The sequence below is a fragment of the Rhinoraja longicauda genome, chromosome 16 (assembly GCF_053455715.1).
Source record: "Rhinoraja longicauda isolate Sanriku21f chromosome 16, sRhiLon1.1, whole genome shotgun sequence".
Taxonomy (NCBI): domain Eukaryota; kingdom Metazoa; phylum Chordata; class Chondrichthyes; order Rajiformes; family Arhynchobatidae; genus Rhinoraja; species Rhinoraja longicauda.
The window spans coordinates 6,131,438-6,141,681 of NC_135968.1; positions in this window are offsets into that span (position 1 = coordinate 6,131,438).

A 10,244-nucleotide genomic window follows, 5' to 3' on the forward strand; every position below is an offset into this window, starting at 1 on the left:
GCCTGTCCTCCACAGAGGCCTCACCTTCCTTCCCCTCCACCCCCACCTCAACGAGTTCCGGTCCGCCATGAAGTGGAGCCTTTCTTCCGTCGCCTCCGCCTCCGCGTCTTTTTCTATGGGAAGGAGTCCTCACCACTCAGTGCTGACCCCTTCTCCCGTCTCTACCGGCCCCCCTCCTCTTGGACTTCCCAATACGGCCTTCTACACTCTCTAGACCTCTTTATTTCTAACTGGCGGCATGACATCAACCATCTCAACTTTCCACTCCGCTTACCTACTCCAACTCCAACCCCTCTGAACGTACAACCCTCTGCTCAATCAGCAGCAAACATGACATCATAATCAAACCCACCGACAAGGGAGGTGGCGTGGTAGTCTAGCGCCGTGGTAGTCTAACACGCCGACATCTACTGGGCTGAGGCCAGGTGACAACTCTCAGACACCTCCTCCAACTTATCCTTGGACCATAATCCCACAGATGAGCACCAGGCCTTCATCTCAAACCCTATTACTGATTATATCACTTCTGGTTGTCTGCCTTCCACAGCCTCCAATCTTATCGTTTCTCAGCACCGCACAGCTCCGTTTTTACCTTCACCCCAAAGTCCATAAACACAACTGCGCTGACAGACCCAGTGTTTCTCCCTGCTCCTGTCCCACTGAAATGTACCTGGACCAGGTACCATGTACCTGGACTCCATCCTATCTCCCCAGTCCATTCTCTCTCGTCTTATGTCCAAGAAACCTCACAGATACATATACAATAGGCGCAGCAGTGGGCCATTCGGCCCTTCGAGCCAGCGCCACCATTCATTGTGATCATGGCTGATCATCCACAATCAGTAGTATAAGAAAATAACTGCAGATGCTGGTACAAATCGATTTATTCACAAAATGCTGAAGTAACTCAGCAGGTCAGGCAGCATCTCGGGAGAGAAGGAATGGGTGACGTTTCGGGTCGAGACCCTTCTTCAGACAGTACCCCGTTTCTGCCTTCTCTCCATATCCCTTGATTCCACCCGCCCTAAGAGCGCTATCTAACTCTCATTTGAATGCATCGAACGAATCGACCCCCACTGCCTTCTGAGGCAGAGAATTCCACAAATTCACAACTCTCCGTGTGAAAAGGTTTTTCCTCATCTCAGTTCTAAATGGCCTACCACTTATTCTTAAATTGTGGCCGCTGGTTCTGGATTCCCCAACATCGGAAACATGTTTCCTGCATCTATCGTATCCAATCCCTTAATAATTTTACAAGTTTCGATATGATCCTCTCTTACCTTTCTAAATTCCAGTGAATACAAGACTAGTCGGCTCCATTCTTTCATCACATGATAGTACCGCTATCCCAGGAATTAACCTCGTGAACCTACGCTGCACTCCTTCAATAGCAAGAATGTCCTTCCTCAAATTAGGAGACCAAAACTGCACACATTACTCCAGGTGTGGTCTCATTAGAGCCCTGTAAAACTGCAGAAGGGTTTGCACTCTGCTCCTTTTCTAAAGTCCTTTCGTCACGAAGGCCAACTTGCCATTACTTTTTTTACTGCCTACTGTACCTGCGTGCTTGCTTTCCGTTACTGATGTATAAGGACACCCAGGTCTCGTTGTAATTCCCCTTTTCCTAACCTGACACCATTCCGATAATAACCTGCCTTCCTGTCTGGCCACCAAAGTGGATGACCTCACTTTACCCACATTATACTGCATCTTCCATGCATCTGCCCGTTCACACAACCTGTCCAAGTCATCCTGCATTCTCGTAGCATCCTCTTCACAGTTCACACTGTCACCCAGCTTTGTCTCATCTGCAAATTTGTTCATGGTATTTTTAATTCCTTCATCTAATTCATTAACTATATTGTAAATACCTGTGGTCCCAGCACCGAGACTTGCGGCACCCCACAAGCCACTGCCTGCCATTCTGAAACGTACCCGTTAATCCATACTCTTTGTTTCCTGTCTGCCAACCAATTTTCCATCCATGTCAATACCCACCCTCAATATCATGTGCTCTAATTTTGCCCACTGATCTCCTGTGTGGGACATTGTCAAATACCTTCTGAGAGTCCAGGTACACTACATCCACTGGCTCTCCCATGTCCATTTTACTTGTCACATCCTCAAAACATTCCAGAAGATTTGTCAAGCATGATTTCCACTTCGTATATCAATGCTGACTTGAACCGATCCGGTTACTGCTATCCAAATGCGTCACTATTACATTTTTAAAAATCGACTCCAGCATCTTCCCCACCACTGATGTTAGGCTAACTGGTCCTTTATTCCCTGCTTTCTCTCTCCCTCCTTTCTTGAAAAAAGGGGTAACATTAGCTACCCTCCAATCCACTGGAACTGATCCAGACTTTATAAAATATTGGAAAATGATCACCAATGTGTCCACGATTTCTAGAGCCACCTCCTGGGATGCAGGGCATCAGGCCTGGGGATTTATCAGTCATCAATCCCACCCTCTACTCAACAGCATTTCCTGACAAATTTCCGTCAGTTCCTCCGTCACACTAGGTCCTCCATCCGCTAGGACATCCGGGAGATTGTTGGTGTCTTCCTTAGTGAAGACAGAACCAAAGTACCTGTTGAACTCGTCTGCCATTTCCTTGTTCCCTTTAATAAACCAGTTTCTGTGTTCAAGGGGCCCACATTTGTCTTATTCTTTTCCTCTTCACATACCTAAATAAGCTTTTGCTATCCTCCTTTATATTTTTGGCTAGCTTACCTTCGTACTTCATCTTTTCTCTCCATATTGCCTTTTTAGTTACCCTCTGTTGATCTTTAAAAGTTCCCCACTCCTCTGGCTTCCCGTTCATCTTTGCTATGTTATACATCTTTCACTTTGGTGGTAAGAATAGGAAGGCAGAGTATTATCTGAATGGTGTCATGTTAGGAAAAGGGGACCTACAACGAGATCTGGGTATCCTAGTGCATCTGTCACTGAAAGGAAGCATGCAGGTACAGCAGGCAGTGAAGAAAGCCAATGGAATGTTGGCATTCATAACAAGAGTTGAGAATAGGAGCAAAGAGGTCCTTCTGCAGTTGTACAGGGCCCTAGTGAGACCTGACCTGGAGTACTGTGTGCAGGTTTTGTCTCCAAATTTGAGGAAGGATATTCTTGCTATTGAGGGCGTGCAGCGTAGGTTTACTAGGTTAATTCCCGGAATGGTGGGACTGTCGTATATTGAAAGACTGGAGCGACTAGGCTTGTATACACTGGAATTTAGAAAGATGAGAGGAGATCTTATCGAAACGTATAAGATTATTAAGGGGTTGCACACGTTAGAGGCAGGAAACATGTTCCCAATGTTGGGGGAGTCCATAACCAGGGGCCACAGTTTAAGAATAAGGGCTAGGCCATTTCGAACAGAGATGAGGGAAAACATTTTCAGTCAGAGAGTTGTGAATCTGTGGAATTCACTACATCAGAAGGCAGTGGAGGCCAATTCTCTGAATGCATTCAAGAGAGAGCTAGATAGAGCTCTTAAGGATAGCGGAGTCAGGGGGTACAAGCTGCTCTAAGAATCCATCTCGGAGGCACTTTACAAACTCCCTTTAGAGTCATAGAGTCAAAGAATCATAGAGTGATACAATGTGGAAACAGGCCCTTCGCCCACACTGGCCAACAATGTCCCAACCACACTCGTCGCACTTGCCTGCGCTTGGCCAATATCCCTCCAAACCTGTTCTATCCATATACCTGTCTAACTGTTTCTTAAACGATTGCATAGTCCCAGCCTCAACTACCTTCTCTGGCAGCTTGTTCCATATACCCACCACCCTTTGTGTGAAACAGTTACCCCTCAGATTCCTATTAAATCCTTTCCCTTTCAACTTGAACATATGTCCTCTGGTCCTTGATTCCCATACTCTGGGCAAAAGATTTTGTGTATCTACCTGATCTATTCCTCTCATGATTTTGGATATTTCCCCTCATCCTCCTGCGCTCCATGGAATGGAGACCCAGCCTACTGAACCTCTACCTCTCGCTCACACCCTCTAGTCCTGGCAACATCCTCGGAAAATATTTTCTGAACCCTTTCAAGCTTGACAATATCTTTCCTATAACATGGGGCCCAGAACTGAACACAATATTCAAAATGCGGTCTCACCACCGTCATGCCCAACGGCAACGTGACGTCCCAACTTCTATACTCATTTGGGGTCCAGTACCAATCTGATTTTCCCAGTCTACCTGCATATTGAAATCACCCATAAACACAGTGACATTACCTTTGTTGCATGCCATTTTTAACTCCTGCTGCAACTTTCACCCTATCTCCATGCTGTTGTTTGAGGGCCTGTAGATAAGTGTCATTAGGATCTTCTTACCCTTGCAATTTCTCAGCTCTATCCACAATGATTCTACATTCTCTGATTCTATGTTACATCTCGCAAGATAATTAATTTATTCCTTACCAACAGAGCCACCCCACCCACTCTGCCCACCTATGTTTCTTTTCGATAGGACGTCTGCCCCAGAATATTCAGTTCCCAGCTCTGATCCGCTTGCAGCCATGTCTCTATAATTCCCAAAACAACATGCTTACCAATTTCTAACTGAGCCTCAAGCTCATCCATTTTATTTCTTCTAATTCGCTCAAACATACATAACACTTTTAATTCGGTATTCACCTCCCCTCTCACACCGGTTCCTATTTCACTTGAACTTACTCCCTTCTTAAACTTTCCGTCCTCAAATACCCTTCGTCTCTTTTATGACTTTCGCTTTCATAAAACATAAAACACTCCCACGTCTTTACTATGGGCATTCAATCACTCTACACTCCACACTCTACACGTCCACCCCTCAACAGCAAGGCGTTAAAGCCATCCATTCCTTCCTCGACTGCAGAACCATCCAAATTTACCTCTGCTAACACTCCGCCTATCGGAGCAGGTCCTCACCCTCAACAACTCCTTTGACGCCTCCCACTTCCTCCAAGTCCAAGGCGCAGCTATGGGCACCCGCATGAGCCCCAGCTATGCCTGCCTCTTTGTAGGGTACAATCCCTGTTCCAGGCGTACACTGGCCCTATCCCCGAAATCTATCTCCGTTACATCGATGACTGCATCGGTGCTACCTCCTGGACTCATGGACTTCATCAACTTCACCAACTTCATCAACTTTTTGGGGGTGTAATTTTGATGCTTATTTAATGCTTTTGTTGTTGGACTGTGGGTGATTGAATTAACATTTTGTTCAAGATGGCCGCGCCGTTGTGTTTGGCTGCCTGCCACTGTATGTTTCTTTTTTTTCCTAGTCAGATGTGCAGCACTTTGGTCAACGTGGGTTGTTTTTAAATGTGCTATACAAATAAATTGACTTGACTTGACTTGACCAATTTTCATCCTGCACTCACATTTATTTGGACCATCCCCACATCTCCCGCCACATTCTTGATCTCACAGTCTCCTTCACAAGAAATAGAATTTTCACTGACGTCTATTATAAGCTCACTGACTCCCACAACTATCTCCACTACACTTCTTCCCATCGTGCTTCCTGCAAAGACTCTCTCCCCTACACCCAATTCCTCCATCTACGCCGCATCTGCGCCCAAGATAAGCTGTTCCATACTACAACATCTGAGATGTCCTCATTCTTTAGGGACCGGGGGTTCCCCTCTCCCATCATGAGGTCCTCACTTGTGTCTCCTCGGTACCCCGCAGCCCCGCCCTTGCCCACCTCCCCCTAATCGCAATCGAGACAGAGTTCGATTAGTCCTTACCTTCCAACCCATTAGCAATCGCACACAACCTCCGAAATTTCCGCCGCCTCCAACGGGATCCCAGCACTAGCCACATTTTTCCATATCCACCCCTTTTCGACATCCGTGGAGACCGTTCCCTCTGAAACTCCCTGGTTAACTAATTTCTTCCCCTGCAACCGCAGAAGATGCGAATGATCGTTTCGCGGAACATCTTCACTCCACCTGCGTGAACCAACATGATCGCCCGATTGCTGGACACCTTAATTATCCTTCCCATTCCAAGCCAGATCTTTCTGTCCTCGGTCTCCACCATTTCAGAGTGAAGAGAAACGCAATTTGGATGAAAAGCATCTCATATTTCCCTCGGGCAACGTCCAGCCCAGTGGTATGAATATTGATTTCTCTCACTTCACGTAGACCCGGCATTCTCTCTCTCTCTCTATCCCTCCCCAGCCCAAGTCGCACTAGCTTCTCATTTTCACCCTACAAACAGCATACCATGGCCTGTTTCCTTTATTATCGTTACTTTCATTTATTGTTCTTTACCTCTGCACATCGCCGACTTTATCTCTCGTTTCCCTTATCCCTAACCAGTCTGAAGAAGGGTCTCGCCCCGAAACGTCATCCATTCCTTGTCTCCAGAGATACTGTCTGTCCCGCTGAGTTACACCAGGTTTTTGTGTCTATCTCTGGCGAGGGTTTATTCAGATCGCAATGCTCCGTGACCAACTGAAAACATTATGCAGGTAAATGGAAGGATGATCTTCGTGTGATACGTTTAAGTAGATGAACCATGTAGACAGGTACATGGATAGGACAGGTTTGGAGGGATATGGACCAAGCGCTGAAGGGTCTGTTTCCACGCTGTAAGATTCCATGACTCTAACGATTCGAGTCAATTAAATTGGTGGCATCAACATGGTTGGGAAATGTTGCCTCAAGGAGACCAAAAGAACTGCAGGTGTGCGTTTAAAACAACACAAGTGCTAGAGTAATTCAGCGGGTCAGGCAACATCTCCACAGGACATGGGCAGGCGACGCTCTGGGTAGGAATCAGACTGATTGCCGTAGGTGGAGAAAGCTGGAGAAGAGAGATAGGGAGGAACCAAGTCTGCCAAGTGCTTGGTGGATAAACACAAAAAATCTTGAGTAACCCCGCGGGTCAGACAGCATCGATGGAGAAAAGGAATAGGTGACGTTTCGGATCAAGACCCTTCTTCAGACTCTCGAAGGTTCTCGACCTGAAAGGTCACCTATTCATTTTCTGCAGAGATGCTGTCTGACCCACTAAGCTACTCCAGCTTTTTGTGTCTATCTTCGGTTTAAACCAGCATCTAAAGTCGCGTCCTACACAAGTGCCAGGTGGAAGCATGTGAAGGTAGTTTGATTGGCTCATGGCTGGTCAAAAGATAGAGATGAAAAAGAGACAAAATGGTATCATAAAAGGAGAGAAGCAGAGTGAATAGCTATGCATGAGGGGGGAATGTGGGTGGAAGTGGACGGAGAGCAGCGGAATTGATCACGGGAAAGTGGGGAAAATATATGCACATCAAAGTGAGGCATAACATAAAAAACATAGATACATAGAAAATAGGTGCAGGAGTAGGCCATTCGACCCTTTAGAGCGTGGAAACACCGAGTCCGTGCCGACCAGCGATCACCTATACACTAGTTCTATCGCAAGATAGACTCAAAATGCTGGAGTAACTCAGCGGGACAGGCAGCATTTGTGGAGAGAAGGAATGGGTGATCTTTCGGGTCGAGACCCTTCTTCAGACTTTTCACCCATTATTTCTCTCCGGAGAACCTGGACAAACCACAACCCTGCATGTCTCCGTAATGCTGGTCTCTGGCGGTGCAAGGCAGCAACTCTGCCGCGGCGCCACTGTGCCTCCGCCAAGGTATTGTGTATTTCCTGTCCTTTACTGTTTGTAGTTTAGTGTATGTTTATTTGCGTTTTATCGAATAGCACTGTTAATATTATCCCATTATTCGGTGATAACGGAAAATTTGTAATAACGGACACCATCTCCCCGTGTGGTCCATTGTTGCGAGTGTTTACTGTACTTTAGTCTGTTGAGTGAAATGTCACGCACTTAAACGCGAAGCGATAGATGTTGACAAAAATAACGATGTCATTTAATAGGCACCGTACATCGAAAAGTTAACATGCTTTCAAAACTAGATGGCATTTGCATTCATCCATTTTACTGCATTAAAAATGAAACTCAAATCGATTGCAATAAGCTGTTTCTTTCATGAATGAGCGACTAGGCTTGTATCCACTGGAATTTCGAAGAATGAGAGGAGATCTTATCGAAACGTATAAGATTATTAAGGGGTTGGACACGTTAGAGGCAGGAAACATGTTCCCAATGTTGGGGGAGTCCAGAACAAGGGGCCACAGTTTAAGAATAAGGGGTAGGCCGTTTAGAACTGAGATGAGGAAAAACTTTTTCAGTCAGAGAGTTGTGAATCTGTGGAATTCTGCCTCAGAAGGCAGTGGAGGCCAATTCTCTGAATGCATTCAAGAGAGAGTTAGATAGCTCTTAATGATAGCGGAGTCAGGGGGTATGGGGAGAAGGCATGAACGGGGTACTGATTGAGAATGATCAGCCATGATCACATTGAATGGCGGTGCTGGCTCGAAGGGCCGAATGGCCCCCTCCTACACCTAATGTCTATTGTCTAAATAAAATCTGTGTTGCAACACACCCCGTCGGTTCGACGAATTCAACAGAAAAACAATGCTTCTATCTAATTGCACCTCTCCGGAATTGATGGGGTGCAATGTTCCATTAACGCGGCATATAATAAGGGCTGTTATGAATGTCGAGTAAACCAAATGAGTGATCCGGATCAGATTTCGCTCGCAGAAAGAAAATGCACGCTCCGCCTCGAGGTGCCGTGTACGCAGTTTACTACACTGCTCTTGCAGCTTGCGCTATTCCAGGTGAAACTGTTCAGCGAGATGTTGTTATTTACAGTGCTCAGGTTGATGGATAACAGGAATTGATATTTGTACTCTCGTCTTGATTGCGTTGCATTCCAGTTGCTGCAGTCTAATTTTCTGTTAACAGTGGATAGTAGATGTGTTTCATTCACCGTCAGTAGCTAAAAAGCACTTCGAAATCGCTTAATGTTATGTAGATTGTAATCCTGAATCGATTTAATTTATTGTTGGCACGAAATACATCGAGGTATTCTGCCTGTTGCATTCATGAGAATGTAGCATTTCCGAAGAAGAGCAGATATGTTTCAACCTTCTACCTTTAACTAAAAATAACGTTTAAATAATTTATTTTAAACGCCATTATTTTATGCAATTCGTTATCCCGAATCGTTGGGAAACGTTTATTTTTTTCCAAAACATCAATCATTTGTGCGAAATAGATCAAAACGTGTAGGAAGGAACTGCAGGCGCTGGCTTACACCGAAGATAGACACAAACTGCTGCAGTAACGCAGCGAGACAGGCAGCATCTCTGAATAGAAGGAAATTGGCGACGTTTCGGGTCGAGATCCTTCTTCATACTGAGAGTCAGGGGAGAGGAAGACTCAAGAGGTAAGTAAGGGCAAGGTGTGAAAACGAGACATGAAATGGGATGTGCGATCAAGGAAAATGTAGAATAAATCAATGTTAGCTCATTGTAAGTGGCTCGAAACGTCACCCATTCCTTCTATCAAGAGATGCTGCCTGTCCCGCTGAGTAACGCCAGCATTTTGTGTCTGTGTTCGCAGTCTAATCCAGATTTCAATCATTTCCAATCTAATCTAGATTTGAGTAGGAAAATAACTGCGGATGCTGGTTCAAATCGAAGGTATCACAAAATGCTGCAGTATCTCAACAGGTCAGGCAGCATCTAGGGAAAAGGGAATGGCTGACGTAAGTAAGTGGCTCGACCCGAAACATCATCCATTCCTCTCTCCTACATGCTGCCTGACCTGCTGAGTTACTCCAGCATTTTTGATACCTAATCTAGATTTGAAGTGTTTCCAACGTAGTGTAGTTGTTTCTTCGTCGTTATCTAAATGCACGTTGAAATAACTTGCTGTAAACCACTTTATTGTGCTTGATTCATGTTCGTGCATCTATGATCTCTTAAAAGCTTTCCGTGGTTTATTTATTTTTGAAAGATATAGCAAAAGGTATTCTACTTGCTACAAAAAAATCCACTTCATTTGCCATTATCTAACAATATTTTGAAATAGTTTATAGTAGGCCACGTTATTTCAAGTAATTCACGAACCCGAATCGATTGGAATTTTTAATTTTGTTGTAAACCCTCACCATGAGAATTTAGAGTAAAATACAATTTGCTGCAAAAGAATACAATTTAGCATTTCCAATGCAAAGTAAATAAAGAACGGGAAGAGGTCCATCGGTCTACCAAGCTCACGTCATTGACCACCCATTTTTTAAGGAAACCCATTTTGTATTCTCCACTCCTTCTCAATGTATAATGTCGCTGCAAATACCTGCGGTGCGAATTCCACTTGATAATACTCTTCATCTCTC